The 24,317-nt window shown below is 41.5% G+C and overlaps 1 protein-coding gene across 6 annotated transcripts in view; it reads right to left on the bottom strand.

The window, feature by feature from the left end:
• LOC131930417 (adhesion G protein-coupled receptor L3) overlaps positions 1–24,317 on the bottom strand; it is a 146,107-nt gene that overhangs the window by 36,757 nt on the left and 85,033 nt on the right. For 5 of the 6 annotated variants that reach the window (XM_059286887.1, XM_059286884.1, XM_059286889.1 and 2 more), the window contains exon 4: positions 19,372–19,437. The gene's annotated coding sequence lies outside the window, so the exon portion shown is untranslated. Of the gene's footprint in view, positions 1–1,222; positions 1,365–19,371; positions 19,438–24,317 lie in introns of those variants that run through there. The other variant, XM_059286885.1, reaches the window with a different exon arrangement.

The following is a 24,317-nucleotide window of genomic DNA, read 5'->3' on the forward strand; positions in this document are numbered from 1 at the left end:
TATTCTTCCGTAAACAACCACGCTTTTTTTTCCACAATGATAAAAACAAGGCTTCCTGGAGACAGAAAGAGAAAAAAATAGTTTGAAGAATGAGAAAATGTCTTCCTGTTCTTCAAGAAATGTATAAATACGATGGTTTTTTTTAAGAGTAATTTAATACAATGCATATTCATTAACGTTTCGAAGTACAAAACGTAATATAAATTAATGTAAACACACATTTTTCTTTTGAATAAAAAGCTCTATGTAAATCTTTATATAGATCACTTACATGTATAAGCAGTCTATAACAGTACATAATGTTAAAGATTAATATAATACAATGCATATTCATTAACGTTTCGAAGTACAAAACGTAATATAAATTAATGTAAACACACATTTTTCTTTTGAATAAAAAGCTCTATGTAAATCTTTATATAGATCACTTACATGTATAAGCAGTCTGTAGCAGTAAAGAACGGATGGATGCGTGCATGCATTACAATTAGAGAATCGATACTCATATAAATAATGCATCTTTTACAATAACACTTAGGTTATTACTGTCAGAGAAGGAGTGGGGGGGGGGGGGCTGGAGGAGGGTAGAAGGTCGAGACGGTGGGGGGGGGGAGGAGATCGATTCCTTTCAGAGCAAGTAAAAAAGTTGTGATGCCCCGAGGCCAAATTACGAATCAATTTACCTGGAAAAATTAAGAAGGCTAATATTTCCCTCAAACCCAACAATCAGATTTGTTCATTAACGGCGAATTACGGCGGTGGAATTAGATCGGAATTATGGGATCTGAATTATGGGGGTCTGAATGATGACATCTGAATTATGGAATCTAATTACAATAGCCGAGACCTTTACGAGTAACAGTCGGGTTTTCAAAGTCATGCTATCTAGGATTAGAACATAGCATGTCAATCCAAAGGTTAAGTGAATATATTATTTAATCATGTAATTACGTTCTAGCGCCCCCCCCCCCCCGCCAACAATTTAGAATTAGTTAAAATTAAGAAATGAATTTCAGATATCGCTTTGTATCTTGTCCAAAATAAAATCTGTCTTTTAAAGTACTAATACTGTTTAGCGTATAGTTTAAGAAGCGCGTATCTGTTTCACAAACTACTTTTCGCTTGATTATAAAAACACAAACACCACCTTATAGTTTAAAAAAAAAGCGGTTTCGATTTTTGCTTTAATCAACCTAGACAAGACAGTAGACAGAAGCCTTACCTCGTAGCAATGGAAATAAATGGTATCCACACAACGGAGCGGGGCTAAAAGTCAGCTCATTGTATCCGTGAGTGACTCGCGCTCATGTCAAAGTCTCGCTACTATTCTCGGAGAACAACACAAGTGTTTAAAATAAAACTCGCGTGACTATACTATATATATCTGGTCAGTCATTTGATACACTCTAAAAAAAATTTAAAGTTTTTTTTTTTTAAAAATATACCAGGGCTAAAATTAGGATAAAAGAAAATCACAAACTGATTTCTATGAAACTGAAACGCTCTTTTTAACACCACTTACTTTAACATAATTAATTAATACACCCTAATTGAAACACACATTAAACTGCTACACCGCTAACTTTAACACAATTAATGGATACACCCTACTTTTAACACACAACACCGCAACACCGCTAATTTCAGTTGATTTGAGTGCCCATATGTCACAAAAGAAGAAACTCCAAAACCTCTTAACACAAAAAAAAAAAAATAATAAAACGCGAGGGCAAAAAGGAAAGCTACAGGTCCGAGAACTCCTTATGCCACCAAATCGATGTGAAAACAAACTCGAAATCGGATTTCCTCGGCCGGCAGTGCGAACAATTCCCTGGCATTAAACCGGGCCATCTCGCGCTGGTGGCGGACTCGGTAAGACTGGTGTCACGACCACACCGTCGCCTCGGTCCCTGCGATATGATCAATCAATAGGCCCTTCCTCGTCTTATCGCGACGCTCGGTCCCTGCTGTTCCCTTCTTTTCCCGACGCGACGGTCGAGTCTTCCCATAACGCACGTGCCCCGAGCTCGCCGTGTTTACATTTCAACCGGGCCTGACCCTTCATATTTCGTCCCACCTGGCTGAGGATCCGGTGTCTAACCATTTCCTACCCACTCCGCGCCACTCGCGTACAAGCTTATAGTTCCGCGCATGCGCTCGCGTTTGTTTTCTCCGGCTCGCTTTAATCCCGTACAATTTTCTCATCCCCAGTCCCTCGTGTTTAAAAGATTCTATCAGCTGACGATACTACAACAATATTGGTCGGAATAATAAAGTTAGTGGAGGGGGGGGGGGGAGAGGGAGACGTAGTGAAACACCATTTTAAAACGACGTATTAGTAGACTAACGATAACGCGTGCGACCTAGTTCCCCACGATTGAATTAAGCTTCTAGCATCAAGCGTGTATCAGTAAAACTTATCTCAGCGGTGGAGAGCTCCAACACAAGGGGCGCTACTCCACGGCTTATGATAGACGCGTCAGTCCTTACTGTCAGAAACATTTTCCTTTTCAGTAGAAAGAGTATTTATTTATATATTTTTACCCAAGGCTCAACAGGGTTACCACATTGGCAGCGTTGTGGCCAAACAGATAAACGATTTATTTATGTAAATAATATACTGCAGAATGTTAAGTTTAATTATAAAGTTATTTAAAGTATTTTAACAAAATCATTGTATACTAAACATACACACACACATTTCAATGTGTGATCACATTTAAGTGAAAAGAAAAAGGAAAGAAACGTTAAAAAAAAACAACACAATTATTCAACCTTTTAAGCAAATCCAGAATAAAATGTTAACATGCATTTTGTAAAGGAAAAACTAAATTCTAATGTATAGAAAGAAAACAATTGTTTGGTAATTTTTTTAAATCGAAGTTGGACCAGTTTTCAAAATTTTGATCTGGCGACCAAAAATGACGGAGCGCCAATTTGTCTGACAGATGTCTTAAACTTCTAAACCTATAAAACTGCTGAGTGTGGTCTGACTTTTTTTTAACACTCGGGGCTTCTCCACCCCTCACCCCCGTCTCCTCTACCTCCCTCCGTTTTAAGATTCACTCACACTAACACTCTTTAAAAAGTAAGAAAGCTCTTTACTACTGCAGGAAACATCCTCTGGCCCATCGCTGGACCTAACTGGACACTCAATCCAACGACAGACATTCGATGCTCTCCAGACCGGTCACACTCGTTATCTAATTAATTACTTTCGCTAATTACACCAAAAGCAAGACAGCCCAACAAACCAGGCACAGTACGATCGTACTGAGACAATTATTACTGGGGTAGGGGGGTAGGGAGGGGGGGGGGTAATGTTTCGTTGTCCCCAGTTGTATAGTCGAAGTGATTTTGATTCGATATATATATATATATATATATATATATATATATATATATATATATATATATATATATATATATATATATATATATATATATATATACATGAAGAGAGACTTTCAGTGGCTAAGAGAAAGCATGATGTATACACTATTAGCTTCAACTTCAGTAAGTACTTTTCTAGTGGTCGTATCGGAATGCTAAACATATAATACATCTTAGTGGCATCAAACGGAAAAATATTACGTCATAATTATGTGCCTCGCTGAACATTACGTAAATTGATCTGACATTGCAATCATCCCAAGACGTAGGAACAAATCCGAGGGCTTTTACATCCGAGTGTGTCAAATCTCTATTTTCTCAGACGCAGCAGCGTACTTCTCTGTAGAGCTCTTCTGTAAGAAGAGATAAAAATAATTCTTGGAACAATGCCTGTTTACTTACCCGCCCCCCGATAAAATTCCGCTCTCTCGACCGTCTTGTCCGACCCACGGATTATTGTTATAATTCGTTTCATATGTACCGACCTGACCTCGCTATTCCTCGGTGACATCCACTCACACGAGCATTCTGTAGGAAAATCTGAGTGCTTTCATGCTTCTGAGATCTCGATTCGTATTCGCCCACTCGATTATTTTAGAATACTGCGACGATGATACACAAACAAGGGTTTAGTGTGGCCGACACATAGATGTCCAAGGGAGGGTTGTCCAGCAGCCTACCACACTAAGTCTATGTCTAAAATAGTGTCATGGTTTTAAAACATTTCCTGTTCGACCCGTCTAATTACATGTAGTCGATCGAAAAGTAGCGTGTAGTCGAATCGGTCCATTTTTTTATCCACTTATAAATAGTAAAAGCGCTGGTATCGATTCGGCCCAGTGAAGTGTCTATCTCTGGGAATTACCATACCATCCATGTATATCGATACCATCACGCAATGTATCACACAGTGAACATCATCCAGGGAGGTTCAGATCTCGTCTTTATACAAACACATCCACCGCTTTCGCTAACCCCACCGATGTTATAATATATTTACCAAAAACCCCTAACCCTAACACAAAAAAAAACCCATTCTATCACGCTGGTGCCATCTTCCCTTAACTAAGTCAACAGCACAGATGGAAGGGTGCCGCTCACGACAAGAAAGGAGCTGTATGGCGAGGGCTAAAAAACCCGTCAAGTTCGAGGCGAAAATTGAATGGTAATTAAACACTGCCACGCGCTTGTACATGTTAGATGACATCTCTAGCGAGCTCATAAAGGACGCATGTGGTCAGGTCATTGATTACCTCACACGGAGAGTTTTTAAAAAAATCTTAATTAACCCCAAGATGTACTGTTATGGTGATAAGCACCGCTATATTCTGTTCTGTAAGATAAGCAAACGCACATTCTCTGGACTATGTTATAAACCCCACAAAGCCCAAATAAACTCGGCCATTTTTTTTTCACATCCCCCTCAAGACAGGGGCAATAACTGTAGTATACCAAGTAAATAGAGGTCTTCGAGCGTCTAATTATCAGCAGCATTTATTCTATTTCCTATTATCTAGAGACATCACGTGGTCTGATGGTGGCTAAGCGAGGCTAAGGCGCACATAAATAGACTGAAGCGGTAATAACCATAACTATACAACATATGGCTGCAGGCCAAATCTTTAGAGAGCATATGCACGGAAACACAACATGTTACATGAGGCAACAATATATTGCATTTGACTTGATTTACTAGCATACACATATCTGAGAGGAATAATTGAATACATAATGCGTTGTTTATGGTCTAGCTGGATCTCACACGGTGATACACTGACTGTCATGTTAGTCATACTATGTTTACAGTTGAATAAAGAACGTCGAGATTCTTTTTTTTTTAAATGACATTTTATTTGAACTTTAGCCGAATGAATGATGGTAAACTCGGACATGGACCCACAATACCACGCGGCACTGATTAATCACGCTAATGAAAGAACGGCCAGACCTGCGATTACTCTTGTCACGGGGAGAAATCTAAACGGTTGGAGAGATGTCAGGTAGGCTTGCGGGGCGGAGGAGGGGGGGGGGGGTAGAATCTAGGCTGTTCTGGGGGTCAGTCTTCAGTGCCTAACATACATTAGTCCGGTCTTTAGCACAACACTTAGAAACTAGAACAAGACAGTCACTATCATACATTTAATCTACAAATGGTTTTAAGGGAGGAGGTATTAGAAACTTTCGGAGGGGGGGGGGATACACCCCCCCCCCCCCCCCCAACGAAGAGATGCCTCAAAGAAACCGTGAATGGTTTACGTTACATACTAATTTCAATTTAAAAACAAACTACATTTTTTTAAACCCTCGACATTCTCCTCGTTATTGCACATGCTTTAGGTTAACAAACTTTCCCCAGATAGTAACTCGTGTGTATTGTTATACTAATTAGCTTTCTGCCGCTAAAGGCGATCGTGCATGATAGCGCATCGAGTATTTAGTACCCGCGTTGTTATTTTAGCTAAAATGACATCATTACCCAACGAACAGAAACCACGTGACGAGATTTCGATAATGGACTACTTATTCATGACGCTAGCGACTAAAAAGTATTTAGCCGAGGGGTTTTATCATCCACAAACAAAAACATCTCAATCTATACGTCTAAAGAATCAACAGAATAGCTCACGGGATGTCAGTCTTCATCTCGCTCGTGGTCATCTAGGCCGAACGCGACGCGAGAGTTGTATTTAAAAATCTGAAACATTGCTGACGTCAATGTATTTTATTCCACTTCTTTACATTCGTTATATTACAAATAATTCCATTATTACTTGAATAGAGAGATAAAGAGGACACATATCTTACATTGCATTTAGCGTGTTTAAATAATTGATTGGGCGTTGAATATTTCATGAGGCGCGACCTATACCGGGCAGATCAAAGACATTTACCTGCGGGTGAGCACAGCTGGTGGTCGATTCGAGTTCACTCTAAACTTTGAGCTGAGTTTAAAAATCAGAGTTAACTCTAAACTTTGAGCTGATTTTAAAAATCGGAGTTAACTCACAACTTTATGTTGAGTTTAAAAACCCGATTTTACTCATAAATTGATGTTGAGTTAGAAAACGGGAAGACACCTGTACCATATTCGGAATGTTTTTCTTACCAACAGATGCAATATCACGCGATTACTGCTACGGTGTTAGTTAGGCTAGGGATGAGGTGGCGCCCCACCCCGGGCGTCCTTGAGCTTTTATCCCATATTGAAATATTGTATATCCCCATCGTAATGCGTTGCTAGTACTATTTTACTGTAAAAAATAAATCAGATCTAACACGATACAGTTAGGTTTAATAGTTACACACGGCAGTTGATACACACGAGAGCAATCTCGGCACAGTCTCGGCCTGAATAAGTCATACGAAACTAAATAGCACACCGTCCAGCTAATTAGAAATAATTTCAATTGACTCCCGGTAAATTTTTAATGACCCCCAGACATGCGCGAAGGGTCTGATTGGCAGTCCCCACAGCCATTAATCTAACTATTATACCCTCGTCACCCCCCCCCCCCCTTCCCCACCCCCTCCTCCTTACATCCGCGAGACGTCACCCCAACTTTAATGCTTTACTGATTACAATTCCGATTCTTCCAAGGGACGATCACTCTTCATGCCCGGGCTGTACGTCTTCTGCTGGGTGCCAGATGGCTTTCTGTCCACTTGTTTGACCCGTTCATCGGCTGGTCGGGTCGGACTTAGAGACAGTCACACACAGGAACACGTACACAGCGTCACACAACGTTTTGGCGGTGTTATAAGATGGCTTTTAGAGGGTTGAGTGGTAGTATATATATATATATATATATATATATATATATATATATATATATATATATATATATATATATATATATATATATATATATATATATATATATATATATATATATATATATCGTCGAGGTCTGATTACTAGTAGAGCACACTACTGCCTACACGAAAATCTTGAGTTCGGATCCTGGACTCGAGTCCGTAGGGCTTCCATGAGTACAACCAGCTCTAATGGGTAACCAACTCAAGACGGAAAGTAAAATAGGTCACACTGTCCCTTCGTAAGACGAGGTAACGTAAACAGGTGAGCTCTACTTCATCTGCCACTTAGTCTTCCAGGTTTAAAAGAGCCACTTTATTTTTTTCTAGCCCTCTTTTCATTTCCTACATGGGTTATTATACCCAGCCAACATTTCTCATCTGCATAGGATTCGAACTGGAGACTTTTAGAGTAAACAAGAAAAATATCTGGTTACAATCAGATACAGAATAGCAGTTTAATCATGTTGGGTTTACTGTTTAGAAGAAAAGGTTTGGCGATACAGTAGAGCCATTCAAACACGCAATTAAACGATTCAAATCACGAGGATACGCCGAGATCAGAAACTGTACAGCTATTAATAGACCCGGTACGTGCCTGGTTGAAGGTTTGGTGTTTGAAGTTTTCCTTGAATTGTATTTGCTGTGTTTTAAAGTTCTCTCTAGACAAACTTTAATGGTAATTAACGTTTAAGATGTTTTGATTGCTTTGTGTTGATACTGCTAGCAGAGTAAACACATAAAAAAGTGTATATATAAATAATCGCTTTCTCACCCAAATATGGCAGCGATGTTATTTATTAGTTGTGTTTTTGTATTCTTTCACAACAGAAAAAAGCATTATTTAAATTAACTAACTTATAATATAAAATTGTTCAAGAATGTATGAAAAATAAAATTGGAAATAGCAATAAAAATTTAAAATAAAAAATAATTTGACCAGTTGCCCAAAAACAAATGTAAAATTTACATCCGTCAAGATAAAAAAATTGCTTAAATAGAAAATAAATCAATTATTTGGGAAAAAAATTCTTCATCTAATGCGATCAAAATTTTAGTTCCAATCTGAAAATAGCGAAAACACTTGGAAACAATTCCCGCCCCAACAGATAACGCGCAATTGTCGGGAAAGGGTAATACCCGATAAGCTGAAAATTGCTTGAATCGTCCCCGGCTACAGGACACAGCGTCGCTTCTATTTGTTCTTTTAATACTGGGGGATTTTGACGGCTATATCTGGGGCGGAGGTTTAAAAGTCAATCAGGCCAAATTACCTTCCTAGACGGATGAGATATATATATATATATATATATATATATATATATATATATATATATATATATATATATGAAGATGTTAGGTAGTAAAGTACTATATGACATATGATGGTCCGGGCGAAGACTGTATTTTAAATTGCATTTGAAAGTAGTGTGGTCAGAACTGACCAGACGCCTTTTCTTTCCCCGAGTAAACTCAGGTACCAGCAGATCTACAGACTTACTGGTTTGCCATCAACCACGCCGCCATATAAAAAATTTGGGGTGGAGGGGTAATTTTTTATATCTACTATAGTTAAATCAATTAGTGTATTGAGTAGCCTGAGTACTCAATGTTAACATGAATTCACAATATTACAAATGTATTAAACGGAGACACATAAAACTTCAGTATAATCCCTAACGTTTGGTTAAAGAAAATAGTGAGATTTTAAACGCCGCCGACCCAGGTTTCAGGTGACTTGACTAAAACTCTAAATGTATCAAGATCTCGCCCTAGGTGTCGGGATATGTGGCTGCCTTATGCTCGTGGATTTACCTGTGATTAGATGGGACATAGGACTGAAGCCGAGAGCTTAACTAAATGGGGGATGTGAGAGTGGGGGATGTGTGTGTGGGGGGGGGGGGGCGGGAAGAGAAGAGGATGTGATGGAAGGATAAGCCACATACATAACTATTCTTCATCCAGTTAAAATTGTACTTTATTTTAAGTACTGAAACACACGTGCTGCGAATTCATCTACATTCACCCCCCTCCCCCACACACTACTTCGGCTAAACCTCCTGCCACACACTGTTACGCTTCTCAGATCTCCTCACAAACCACACTCACACACACCACACTTGGCCACGCATCCTCACACTATACCAGATCCACACACACACACTTTATGTCAGACCACCCTACACACACCACACAGAGTACGCATTCTGATCCCCCACGCCCACACACCCTCACACTATGCCAGATCCACACACACACACACTCTACGTCCGACCACCCTAAAAACACCACCGGGTACGCGGTCTCATCCCACACGTCCACACACCGTCACACTATGCCTAATTCACACACTATATCAGACCAACCAACACACACCACACAATCTACGAAATATCCCTCCCCCACAATTAGGCAGATGGTCCAGTATCAGTGAGTTCGAGGCCCCCCCCCCCCCACTATAAAAAACATACCTCTAATCTGGGCAGCTCTCGCCCACCCCTCGTCACGTGACACAATGCCAGGATTGACGTCACAACTCGCTCTTGTCGCAACTTTCTTGTCATAAGAAAAATGTGGAACCCACTTGACAAGCGGATTAAATTTAGAAGAGACGAAAACAAAAGAAGATGAAAATAAAACTGACGAGGGGGATCTCGTCTTGTCGCTCTGCCCTCGCTAAACAAAGCGGTATCAATTTTTAGCCTCTACCTCGCCTCGTTCGATGAGGGAAAAATCACCAGATCGAACGAAACTCGCCCCGAAAGGTTATCATAGTTTTAATAAGCGCGGTAATTAGAGTTGCCACACTGGGGTAGAAAACGCCAGCCTTATTGGGTTTTCCCGATAACTAGAGATCTTTTTAAAACCCGAGCTTTCCCCGAGAGATAAAAAATAATGATCGAGAGGGCTGCGATTTAGTTAGGAGTTAAAATTTTGACCAGATTTTAAAGTTAGCCGTGGCTTATTTAAACGTATTCAGCTGTGATCAATTGCGGTGTGGATTTGGCTGGTTTAAAAGTAATTTGTGGTAGATGATGTATAGTTTGTCAATACAGGCACCGTTAAAATCTCGCGAGGTAACCGACGGAGTCGTAAGCAGATCGATGGGGGAGGGGGGAGTGAGGGAAGGGGGGAGGAAAACGGGATTTCCCGGTGGCGTTATGATGTCTAACAAATTAGATATTCGATAGTCCGGACCTTTTTCAGAGAGTCACACGATCACGGGGGGCGCCATAGGTTCTTCTCTGATTTGGCGCTGGGCTGATTGTCTTGTTTATTTGTACTGGTGGGGTGGGGGCGATGTTTGGGGGGGGGGGGGTAAGATATTGAAATAGGTGGAGAATTAGGGTGGAGGGGGTTGTGGTTGAAGTGGATGAGGGTGGCTAGGATATTGAAATGGAAGGTGAAAGATTAAAGTGGAGTGGGTAAGGGTGAGGGGTGGGGGACAAAAAGTGGCAGGAAGATAAAATTGTTTCAATAGTGAGAGATTCGGGCGTGTGGCTCCGGGGCTGTCGTCAAACTGATGAGGGTCTCCCTACACTAAAGTATTGTCGGTCCCACACGCATTACTACGGTAGTACCATTGTTATACACATACACATCTCCCTACACTAAAGTATTGTCGGTCTCACACGCATTACTACGGTAGCACCACTGTTATACATATCTCCCTACACTAAAGTATTGTCAGCCCCACACGCATTACTACGGTAGTACCACTGTTACACACACACACACTATTAAGCCTCTCCGGTCATTCTCCTCACATCTGCCCCCCCCCCCCCCCTAAAGTTCCATTGTATCAGGCGTGGTACTCAACAAATTTACTGTATGACCAGCTATACACCATCAAGATCAACGTCATCGTCAGCCAAACCCAAACACAAACCGCAACAGCAGCCGTATCAGACACGATATCACCATTAGCCATTATCACCAGCCACATAGCTGTCCATGTCCGTCCATTAACATGGCGATCTGGACATACCTGTGCTGTATATCCACTGGCCAGGACGTACCTGTAGTGTGGGTCCATCGGCAGTTAGAGGGAAGGGGTGTAGGTAAAGAGTGAGGTACCTGAGCGGCGTGTTTTATTTCAACACAGCCTGGACGTGAGAGGAATAGGCGGTGACCCGGGCCACCACTCACATGGTCATTAGCAATATACAGACACTGACCACACCCCTTCTCACATCAAACATGGGCAACCTTACCCTCCAACTATGTGGTCATTAGAAACATACAAAAATTGACCACACCCCCAGCCCCGTTCAGCCATAGAGGCAATCCTTCCCACTATACACCAGCTCATGAACAACACGAAAACAGATTCCATCCCCCCCCCCCCCCACACACACACACATACATAGCCACATCCCCCACACATACATAGCCAAATACAGGCATATATAATTTAGTAATAAATAAACTACATCACAATCAGCCCCCATTCCCCTTTACACATCTACTACTGTATCCTCACCAAATACCATTATCTCACAGCTATTTTGTTTTGTTTACCCGTAAAAGGTATTGTGAATCCTTGATTGCCCGCCATTCCAATAACAAGTTACTGTTATTGTTATTGTTATATCGCTATGTGCTCATGCAAACGACAAAAGCAAATAATGGGATGTAATGCGTCTATGTTTACTCTATACGACAGTGATTTGTTAACTGTCTGTTGCGTTATTTTTTGTTTAGCTAACTCTGTATGTTAATTCTCTATTGATGTCTATGATCTAGTCCCAATAGGGATTGTATCGCCATTCATACCACACGATTTAAACTGTGTGGGATTATGACGATACGAGGGAAATTATTTAAGCCCGTATTTGTACTGCGAGGTACAAAAATGGTATCAAACTTTATTTTGCTTAGATAAGTTGATCTATATGACCGTTACTGAAAGTTGTTCAGGGGTTCTAAACCCGAGGTGCCCTCAATCGATCAGTTATAACATATGGGCGGGGGACAAGGGGGGTCAGTTAGTATACAACAGAACAGTAATTACAACATAGTATTACAATTTTAGACACTTATCGTTTCGAAGAAATTCCGGATATATTTCAGTCGACTGTAAAAAGTAAAGGGTCGAAGTCACGCTATCGTTTGACAACCGCTAAGAGAGTTGCATATAACACTAGTACACAGTGTACAGAGACTAAAGACAATGCTCATCTGTTGCAACACAACACCCCCCCCCCCCCCCCCCAATTGTTGAGTCTCAGGATTCCTCGAGTGAGCACACGCAGAAATCACGTGTACACGAGTCACCCCCCCCCCCCATTCAATAATTGGCCACTCGAGGGCCGGAGTTGTCAAAAAGTGTTTCCAGCAAACGTCAAATTTACCTTCCCAACCTAATACTCCCCCCCCCCACCCCCAATTATCCCCACCCCTCGGACCCACCCCCTCCATTAGAGGCCCCGGCCATTCGACTTCATTAGTCGCTGCACCTGCGGCCTTTCTCGCTCCGTCATGGCCGCCCAGCTCCCACGTGGAACGTCACGATTCCTGGTGCCTTTCATGTTCCCGACGCAACGCCACCCAGCTCTTCCGGCGAGCCGCCCTCGACCTCCTGCTCCACCAACAGACTAATTTGATCCGACTCGTGGACGGGGAGGCGGGGGAGGGGGTGTCCACTGGAGGTAAAACATGCTCATTACGTGACTGGAAAGTCGACAGCTTTTTTTAAATTTTTATTTATAAGATTTATGTGATGAAAGCTCTGGTTTGTACAAAAGGAAACAGCTAACAAAATAAATGTTGAACCAGATCAAAACTCAGGGTTAAACCAAATCAATAATCGAGATTAATCTTAAAGAAAACAAGAAAGAATTAGCCCCCCATCATCACGCCATATTCCCCATCCCATCATCACGCCATGTTCCCAATCACCCCATCACCAGGCCATGTTCCCAATCACCCCATCATCAGACCATGTTCCCCATCGCCCCATCATTGGACCATGTTCCACATCACCCCATCATTAGACCATGTTCCCCATCACCCCATCATTAGAGCATGTTCCCCATCACCCCATCATTAGACTATGTTGCCCGTCAACCGTTCATCACGCCATGTTCCCCATCACCCCATCATCAGAGATGTTCCTCATCACCCCATCATCAGACCATGTTCCCCCTCGTCAGACCATGTTCCCCATTACCCCATCATCAGCCCCCCATCAGCACGCCATATTCCCCATCCCATCATCAGACCATGTTCCCCATCACCCCATCATTAGACCATGTTCCCCAATCACCCCATCATCAGACCATGTTCCCCATTACCCCATCATCAGCCCCCCATCAGCACGCCATATTCCCCATCCCATCATCAGACCATGTTCCCCATCACCCCATCATTAGACCATGTTCCCCAATCACCCCATCATCACGCCATGTTCCCCATCACCTCATCATTAGACCATGTTCCCCCATCATTAGACCATGTTCCCCATCACCCCATCATTAGACCATGTTCCCCCATCATTAGACCATGTTCCCCATCACCCCATCATTAGACCATGTTCCCCCATCATTAGACCATGTTCCCCATCACCCCATCATTAGACCATGTTCCCCCATCATTAGACCATGTTCCCCATCACCCCATCATCAGACCATGTTCCCTATTAACCCATCATTAGACCATGTTTCCCATCACCCCATCATTAGATTGTGCTGAGGACGGCACCATGTAAGACACGCGACATGGTACGGCTAATTACGACATCCCCCCCCCCCCCCCCCCAACAGGGGAATAAATTGTTACGAAAATCAATGACCGCTAAAATCGCACGACACAGCACTAAGTAGTCGAGAAACACTTAAACGGCCGCTCAATACATTCTTGTACTTACGCGCAATAAAATAATAGCCATATCCTAGTCGGATGACAAGCACTTTAGTTTTCAAAGAACAAAATGGCGGAAACACTTGATAATTAAATGATTTTTTTTCCTATGGAAATGGGGTCGTCCATAAATTATGTAACGTTATGGTTTCCCAATAGTTAGTCCCAACATAATAACGTGCAAATCATATTTTTAATTATTAAATCATCATACACTTTGAAGAGATTATTATTTTGAAATATCTTATGAACAAATTCATTTTCTTCTCCCTTAGCTGCCCCCCCCCCCCCCATCTCACGATCATCACCCCACAGAACCACCAAACCCCACCCTTTGGTATGCATCTGTGTGTGACAGTACAACTGCTTGGATGAGAAAGAGTCAGGGGGGTGGGGGTGGGATAGAGGGTGTGTATGTGGTTGTTGGGATGTGTGGAGAGGAAATTTTGAGGGCGCCGGAAAGTGAGTATGCGAGTTGGCGAGAGTGTGTGAGGGATGGTGAGGTAGGGTGTGGGGTCGTGTGAGTTAGTGTGAGAGTATGTATTCGATGGTTAGGTAGAATGTGGAAGTGTGTATTAGATGGTGAGGTAGAGTTTTGGAGTGTGTATTAGATGGTGAGGTAGAGTTTTGGAGTGTGTATTAGATGGTGAGGTAGAGTTTTGGAGTGTGTATTAGATGGTGAGGTAGAGTTTTGGAGTGTGTATTAGATGGTAATGTAGAGTGTGGGAGTGTGATGGTATGTATTAGATGGTGAGGTAGAGTGTGTGATTGTGTGTATTAGTCGGTGAAGTAGAGTGTGATTGTGTGTATTAGATGGTGAGGTAGAGTGTGATGGTGTGTATTAGATGGTGAGGTAAAGTGTGGGAGTGTGTATTAGACGATGAGGTAGAATGTGTGAGTGTGTATTAGATGGTGAGGTAGAGTGTGTGAGTGTGAGAGTGTGTATTAAATGGTGAGGTAGAGCGTGTGTGTATTAGATGGTGAGGTAAATGTGGGAGTGTGCATTAGACGATGAGGTAGAATGTGAGAGTGTGTTTTAGATGGTGAGGTAAAGTGTGTGAGTGTAATATCAATCAGGCAGTTGTGAGTTGATAACGCCCGAGGGTCCCCCCCCCCCTCTCCTTTTAACAGACCTAATGAAACCATTTTTGTCTTGCCCTCGTAGCTGACGAGTTGGCGATATTGACGTAATGGACCTTAGTGCTTGACCTAATGCAATAATGCAAGGATTCTCACAGTGACAAAGTGGACCAAATGCAAGGATTCTCATCAGTGTTTCTTCCAGACTTTTTTCTCCGGGGGGGGGGGGGTGGGTGGGGGGGGGCACTTGATATTTTTGGGTGGGGGAGCGGTTTACATTCTCCGGGGGGGGGGGGGGCGAACACTAGTGAAATAATATGTTTACTATATAAATTCCATTCCGGGGAGGGTGGGGGGTTCCGTCCCCCCCCCCCGAAAAGATGCTTGGAAGAAACTCTGATTCTCATAGTGACAAATCGGACCTAATGCAAGTATTCTCACAGTGACACATTGGACGTGGTGCAAGGATTCTCACAGTAACGTAATTGACCTAGTCTAATGCAAGGATACCCACTTTAGAGTAGTAAACCTTATATGAGCATTCCATTGTATGGGATGATAAGTCTTATTGATTGACCAAGGATTTTCGGGTGTTAGAACTGACCAACGTACAAGGACAATAATGGACATAGGTCCTTGACCTACGCAAAAGTAATGTTAAATAATATGTTTTAGCTAAAGTTGAGTCACTTTAACATATAAGCTAAGGCAGTGGTTCTAAACCTTTTTGGAGGTACCGAACCCCACCAGTTTCATATGCGCATTCACCGAACCATCCTTAATAATTTCATCGTCCGCATTGACAAAATCAAAGAAGTCTGGCATCTGTCTTGCCCTCCACCGAACCCCCTGAGAATGACTCACCGAAACCCAGGGGCTCGATTGAACCCAGGTTAAGAACCACTGGCCTAAGTGCTAGTAAAACTGTTTTAACAATTCAGGTGTATAGTGATGTAAGCGAAGCGTCACGAAAAATGTGTTTTCACTTACTGAAACCTGACTCCAGCCAGCGACGCGAACCAAAGACGTTTTGTGACTCGGGTGAGTAAGGCGCCTCCCCCGAGGGGCGGGCTGCATTCTCCTACAGCGGCTGACTCCTTTCATAACAAGGCTAATCGTCGCGCCCAAGGGGAGACGATTCTCCGTAAATAAATCATGAGTTATCCAACACCGATAAAACGGGTATCAGTTGCAGATGAGTGCAGGGGTTTCGGGTTATATTAGCGGGTACGGTTTCCGTTGCTGGGTTTGATGGGGGTGGTCGGGGGGGGGGGGGGGGGCTGCTCACTATTGTTGTTAATGTTTTGTTTTGTCTGGGGGTCGGTGTGTGAGGGACGGTGTGAGGGACGGTGTGTGAGGGTCGGTGTGTGAGGGACAGTGTTTGAGGGACGGTGTGTGAGGGACGGTGTGAGGGACGGTGTGTGAGGGTCGGTGTGTGAGGGACGGTGTGTGAGGGTCGGTATTTTCGGATCAATGTATGAGGGACGGTGTGTTAGGGTCGGTGTGTGAGGGTTGGTGTGTGAGGGTCAATGTGTGAGGGACGTTGTGTGAGGGACGGTGTGAGGGACGGTGTGTGAGGGACGGTGTGTGAGGGTCGGTGTGTGAGGGAAGGTGTGTGAGGGTCGGTGTGTGAGGGTCAATGTTTGAGGGACGGTGTGTGAGGGTCGGTGTTTGTGTGGGTCGGGATGTGAGGGAATGTGTGTGAGGGAAGGTGTCTGTGGGTGGTTTTCACGTGGAGTGTATATTAATCCAAGTTTCGTTAACTTTTCATGCGGCTATTAGATGAAGCAGGTCAATATTTATGTGAAATAAGATAAGCAGGACAAAAATGTGGAATTTGAAATATTAATAAAGGTCAATCATAGATAGGCGCTTTTTTTTCCTCTCGAGATTATCAATATCCACGTCTGTGAATTTATTGCCCGACAGCAAAATGCTAATGTTATGGTTAGGATTATCCAAGCAAGGTAATCATAAAAACTAGTGGATTAATTTGAGTTTGGAAAGTAAACCTTATAGTGTAAAGACACAGTAATATCTTGTAGCTTTGCGTGAACAGGACAACCCGTTCATTTGACAACCCGTTCATTAGACAACCCGTTTATTAATTAGACAACCCGTTCATTGGACAACCCGTTCATTGGACAACCCATTCATTTGACAAGCCGTTTATTAATTAGACAACCCGTTCATTGGACAACCCATTCAGTTGACAACCCATTTATTAATTAGACAACCCGTTCATTGGACAACCCATTCATTTGACAATCGATTCATTCAGAAGTGTATCAGAACGTAAGCCTACAAGCCAGATAATATTAACAAACATCTAGTGTTATGTGTCTATTATCACCTCTGTTGATTTACGACTCTGGTGGATTCGAACTCTGCCTATGAGCGTGTTGATGTTCTCCCCTCCTCACCCCAACCCTCCGTGTACCTGTTCCCGCAAGACATCAAACACACCTGTACACAGCAGGTAAGGATTCAGGTAAAACTTAACACTGACGCTTTCACGACCAGTCAGAACCACCGGGGCAAAGTAAAAAAAAATCGAACATCGATCATTAATCAATCACCTCGGTGAATTAATAAGTCATTGCTTCACGTGATTTCCCCCCCCCCCTTCCCCTCCCACACACCCCTAACACACACCTACACACCAAATTTTCTCTGTACTTTAAATCACACTATTACTTCGGAGCAAATCAACGACAAAAGATTGCTCAATTTGACTAGGTAAAATTGACTTTCAAAACATGACTATTTTAAATGTGACTTTCAATTATGAATTATCGAACATGACTTTGGAAGCAAAAATGTGTGATGCGAATGTTAACTCGACAAATGTAACATGACTTAATTTGACAAAAAGTCACTTAATAAAATCCGGCTAGACAAATATGACTTGACAATATGTGTCTGTTATTTCCGCCACCGCTCGTCCTAATTTAGAAAAAAACGTCCAATCAACTATAATTAAATATAGCACAAATTAATATTTAAAAACATGATCGCGTATTGGTAGACCCACTCTCTGTGTAATTAACTATTGTAATTAAGCTTTGTCCATCAGTTACAGTAACAAAGTATGTAGCCTGTTTTAGTAAATTATGGTATAAAAAATTAAAATCGTGTGTTGATATTAGGTTAAATATAGACACAGTGACGTGATAGAACCTATTATGTGTAACCCGTGATGACGTTTTCCCTTTCACGAGCATTGTCGAGGGTGATAACTCGATGCGTGAGCTGATTAAAATGTAATCAACACAGCGAGCCCTTGCTTTCTTACACAACACGGTGCATCAGTGCAGAGGCGTGGCGACCCCTAGCGGTGAGAAACACCTCGACGTCAGAGTAATTATGAGCTGTTTTTAAAGGATAAAGTAATAATTACAGCCACAGATGTTGTGATGTTTAATTACAGCACGTAATGTAAGGAGGGTGGGAGGGTTGTGTGAGTCATTAAAGTCTAATACTCATTTTTTTCACAAAGGGAGATAAGCGTGAGACATAAGCCATGACGTGGCGAGATGGGTTTTTTAGATTGATAATTAGTGTAAAAAATAATGATAGGTTAGCCGGGAACTCGACTTCATAGTGGATTAGACACCCGACACAACCCTGCAGTAAAATTAATTGGTCTAGTATAAAACATCATGCAGAATTCAGACACGTATATAGAGCATATGTGTGTGTATATATGTATACATATGTATAGGTGTATATATATATATATATATATATATATATATATATATATATATATATATATATATATATATATATATATATCAAGACCTGCCTAGACATGCACATTCACTAAGCACATTTAAAGAAACGTATACATCAAGCATATGCCAACCTCGATCATGACACAGACAACATAGACCTATGCATACACACACACACATTTGACAGTGACGAATAGGGCCCTCGGTGACTAATCCATGTCCTCGTGCACCATGTAATCTTTAAGTCAACCTACCAGGTGACGTCTAGCAGACGACCTAACACACCGTTCCAACCACGCAATGCAGACGTATGCTCTAAAGTCACCAGTATAAATAGCTGAACAGGGTGCAGGTGCTTATTGAGAAAATAATTATTTTCATACGTGTAATTAGCTGACCGGACTAATGAATATCTCCAGGTCGTTTAGAAATATTAATTACCTGTATTTAAAAAAGTAATCAGACGTTGATTAACTTAAAAACTTACCTGTGTGGACACACTGACTCAATGGGCTACAGCACACACCTGTCCGAGTTTGTAGTGACGGTGTACCTGCAATAAAATATGAAATTTATCTCAGTGGTTCTCAAAGCTGTGGTATGTGGGTCCGCGTGTTGGGGTGGGTAAAGGGAGGACAGTGGCCGGTCCGTAGGATGGGTATATTGATGAGATACCAGAGCAGTAGCGTAGCGAGGGGGGGGGGGGGGGGGCGGGGGGGGGGGGACATATGTCCCCGGGCGCCGACCTTAGGGGGGGGGCGCCAAATTGAAAGTTTGAGGGGGGTGCAAATGAAAAGTTCGAGGGGGGGGGGTGCAAATCGAAAGTTTGAGGGGGGTGGGGTGCAAATGAAAAGTTCGAGGGGGGGGGGGGTGCAAATCGAAAATTTGCTCCCAAGGGGGCGCCAAATTGAAAGTATGTCCCCGGGCGCCGGGAAGGGTCGCTACGCCTCTGTACCAGAGAAAACTTTCTTGCCTTCAGACTCCGGGTCTGTGGTCATATAAAACTATCAGACTACGATAGCAGTACGTATCTCATTTGATTAGCTGGGTGGGAGAGTGTGTTGTATGGGGTGGGGGGCATCCGGGATTGCAACTTTTACAACCGCAAATGACAAACTGTGCACTGTGTATCAACCTAAGCTTCTAAACCTAACGCTTAACCGTCCTCTTTAAGTCAAACAGTAGTAGTAGCACATGCCAACAACAGCACTATAGTTCACTGTGTAAGTTATAAATCAGTGGATTGTAAAATTCAGATTTTATAACGTTAACTAGTACCAACAGTATTACACTTCTCTGTGTAATTTATAAATCAATGGCTTGTACAGTACACATTCTACCAACGCTTTCTATTAATAACTACCTAAACACGACTACCAGCCCAATGGCAAGGTCGAGTCTATTAATAGTAACTCCTGACTAAAACCGCCTCTATAAAAAGTTGAGAACACCGCTTTAATTACCCGGCCCGATGATCGGGTATTCCCAGACGTAATGACACCTTTTGTTCGCCAAGACAGGTTGTCATTTAAAAGTCCAGTAATCTCAGGTATTACCTGATGACGTGTACCGTCCTGGTAAAAAATATAATTACTCACAGATTTATAAACAATAAGGCGGGCACTATGGGAAAATTTCGAGGTATATAATTTTAAAAGAAAAAAAGTTTGTTTTTTTCTTTATGGAAAAAAAATCAGTGTTAAAAAACATTGTTGTGTTTCTTGTCTCTATTAAACAAAATGAAACTGTGTCCACACAATTCACTGAACTGTTGAGAGGGGGTATTGAGAGGGGGTAGGGTATTTGGGATATTTTAAGAAAGATTGTTGTAGTGGGTAGGGGGGGGGGTTATAGCCACCTAGTTAGTAGCTACTAAAAATGATACTTCGTTTCATATTTTGTTTTCGTACAATTTAATCTTACATTCAATATCTAATATGTATAAATAACTAGATCTAGTACATTTTTAAAGTGCAAAAACGCAATTGTGTCTTACTAACGTACTACAACATCCCTTTGATTCCATTTGTAGATTCAGAAAAAAATGGTCGTTTAAAAATGTACAAAGCGTTTTTGTTGTAAAATCTTTCTTTTAAGATGCGAACAACATAATTTGCAAATGTTAACTTGTCAAACATTACAATTTAAGAAAAAAAATAGATTCGAAATTATGTATTTTAAAAAATTTAAATTTTAATGAAATTTAAACACGCGCAAAAAAAAAAAGGATTTTTTTTTTCCAAAGCGATGTAAAAAAAAATCGACAAATGATTTTTTTTTTAACATGCGACAAAAGAGTTTAAAAATATAAAGAATTTCTATTTTTTTAAAAGAAACTTCAATACCGTAATCTTGGCCAATCAGAATATTAGATCAAAGCGGTCTACAATTTACTGGGAGTCGACGGCTAGGAGGAAAATTGGTGGTTGCGAGAAGGTAGATTTAATCAGTTCAATACAGGCGTGTGTTTTACGTGCTTAGGACAACACACAACCACACAAACACATCGCTACACCACACACACCATAACATAACTATAACACACCTATACATCAACACATCGATACACCTACCCCATACAAAACTATAACAACGATACATCAACACGCCAATACTCCAACACACAATTATATAAGCACACAGCTACACCAAACACCACAATATGAACACACCATCACAGCCTGACACCATTACTCTGAACAACCACTACAACAACACACAACTACATAAACACATCGCTACACCACACACCATAACACAGCTGTAATACACCAAGACCTTACCACCTCGCTACACCTCAAACACCTACACCGTACACAATTACACAAAACACTACAACTCTAACAGACTAATTCATTAGCATGCCGCTACACTACACACAACTACGCCATGCAACATCACACACCACTAGCACAACGCTACATCAACACACCAGTACTTCAACAAGCAACTACATAAGCACACACGCTACATCAAACAACCACCACCATATGAACACATCATCACACCTTTTGCTCTAACCAACCACTACACCAACATACCACGCTCAACCCCCACACAACAAACTTGCACCACAACACACCAACAGACCAACATGTTTTCACAACAACAACCTGAACATCAACACCTTCACTCCAACAATCGCACACGCAGGCACACCTTTTACTCACGCACGCCACGCACTAAATCTACACCTACATGAGATCATACAGGTATACACACGCAGATACTCACGTACAATAAAATAACCAACGTACTTTTTATAAAGTTAACAATATTGTAACGACTTTTGTGCAGGGGCAGACTTCGAAGGTCCAAATATATGTCCACATAATTTACTCTGTCTGTCACCCGGATGTGCCCCCCCCCTACCCCACACACACCTCTCCACCTAGCACTAGTTTCATCGATTTAACTTTAAAATGAGCAGCCGACAAAAGTTTATAAACGCCCCGTCCATCTGAAGTGACCCCCGGGCTATTTAAACCTTCCTTTCACTCCGTGCCAGCCTAGCTACAGTCTAACCACATTGTCGCCATTGGAGCCATATTGAATGTACTCTCTCCCTCTCCCACTCTCATTCTCTCTCTTTCCTCAGACTGCTTCCGACTATCCAAATGCATCCATTTTACTATCATTATATCTTCCAAGCTCCCCCCCCCCTCAATACACACATCCTTTATACCCCAAATCTATCTGAATAAATCTTTCTATATTTATTCACATTCTTTCTAATTTCCCTTCTAACTCTTTGTCAGCCTATCCTAACGTTTATCCCTACATATCCTAAAAAAAAATCCGCCACCTCCCCCCACCGACCTACCATAAACTATGTCTCTAACGCCAGTCGCACCCTGCAGCACCCGGAGCCTCGAGGAAGCTCGGGACATGCTCAACACGTCGCTACATCCACGCGTCATCTCTCCTCGCGGTGTCTGTTGTCGTATCGTGGTATCAAATCCTCGCACGAGCTTAGCCCGAGTAAACAGAGATAATGTTGTCAAAATAGAGAATTTGAATAAATCATGCCGGGGTAGGATATTTTCTTTTTTTTTCTATTTTTTTTTTTAGAACAACCTCACCGCCGGTGTTCGATCAAATATGTACGGGACTAATCGATGCAGACAGGGGTGGAATGGGAGACGTACGCCATCACTCTCCGGGGACCGGCACAGACACGCTTTCTGGTGTAACAATAGCAAGGGTTTATTTACACAATTTTTGTTTCACATGTTCAAATCAAAACCTGGAACACTGGAAGCATATTTTAATAAAGAAATTGTTGATTTTGTTTTCAAACTATCAATAGTTATTTCTGAAGTTTTTTTTTAAGTAATATTATTATTATTATAAACAAACGGCAACTAATGTAAACGAGGATGCATTGAATTAATTTTAACATTAAGAAAAATATGAAATATAACGAGGTGGAGAATCTTCAAATATTTTGACATCTTCGATTATGGATTCGAAGGGAGGGGGTTTATTTTGTAAACGTACTGTTGAGTATTACTGAAGTCGTCTCGTTATTTTTAAACAGTACAATAAAAGCCGGTTCTAATGTCAAAATAGCCTAACAAGCCTTACTAACTCGGTATTGACTGGGCTGCATATTAGTTATTTCCCCTCACGGCTTGTAGCTAATTATTTCCCTTCACTTTCAGACTTGTAGCTTTATAAAATCCCTCGCCAGAGGCTCCAATTTTAAAAATCTTTTCAAGCGTGGTTTCGCACGAGGCGTGAAATTTTATTTTTTAATTTAGAAGAAAAAAAAAGTTCCGGGTACTAACGGAAAGCAGATTACGCAAGATGTTAGGCAATTAAAAAAACGTTAAAATATGTTTTTTAAATTTCTTCTAGCGCTATTTTTTTAAAATTCAGTTATCAGCTGTAATTAAATCTTAACGAGAACCAGATGTATCAATTAGAAAAGCTGCTGTTTTATAAAAAAAATGTATTTACATTAACCACGCAGACGATGAAATAAACAAGTTTTAACAGGAGCGGATTAGATTAGTTGTTAAGTAATCAAAAGCATACTGTGTGTTAGATTAGTCAGCGATGTTAGATATTGTTAATGCGAAAATGGTATATAGATATTTCAACAGGTACGTATGAATTAGCGCCATATAAAAATTTGGAATCTTCAACATCAATATTTAAAAAAAAAATGTTTAACAGACACGGTGTGGTTTAATTGCAATTTTAATCCTTGAAGATTAAAGAAGAGCATTTCTCTGACACTATACTCCGCCCGTAGCAGGTTAACAAAATCTTTCTCTTGTAACAAAGAGATGTAGTTACTTGTTGAAAGGGTTGTATGCTCAGGGTTCGAACAACATTTTGAAAATGAAATTCCAGACTTTTTCAAGACATTTTCCAGACTGCGTACAAACCCCGTATGCTGCTATTGATGTATTTTGAGGACCATGA

Source organism: Physella acuta, unplaced genomic scaffold, assembly GCF_028476545.2.
Source record: "Physella acuta isolate Inbredline_101_S28 unplaced genomic scaffold, ASM2847654v3 ptg001771l, whole genome shotgun sequence".
Classification (NCBI taxonomy): Eukaryota; Metazoa; Mollusca; class Gastropoda; family Physidae; genus Physella; species Physella acuta.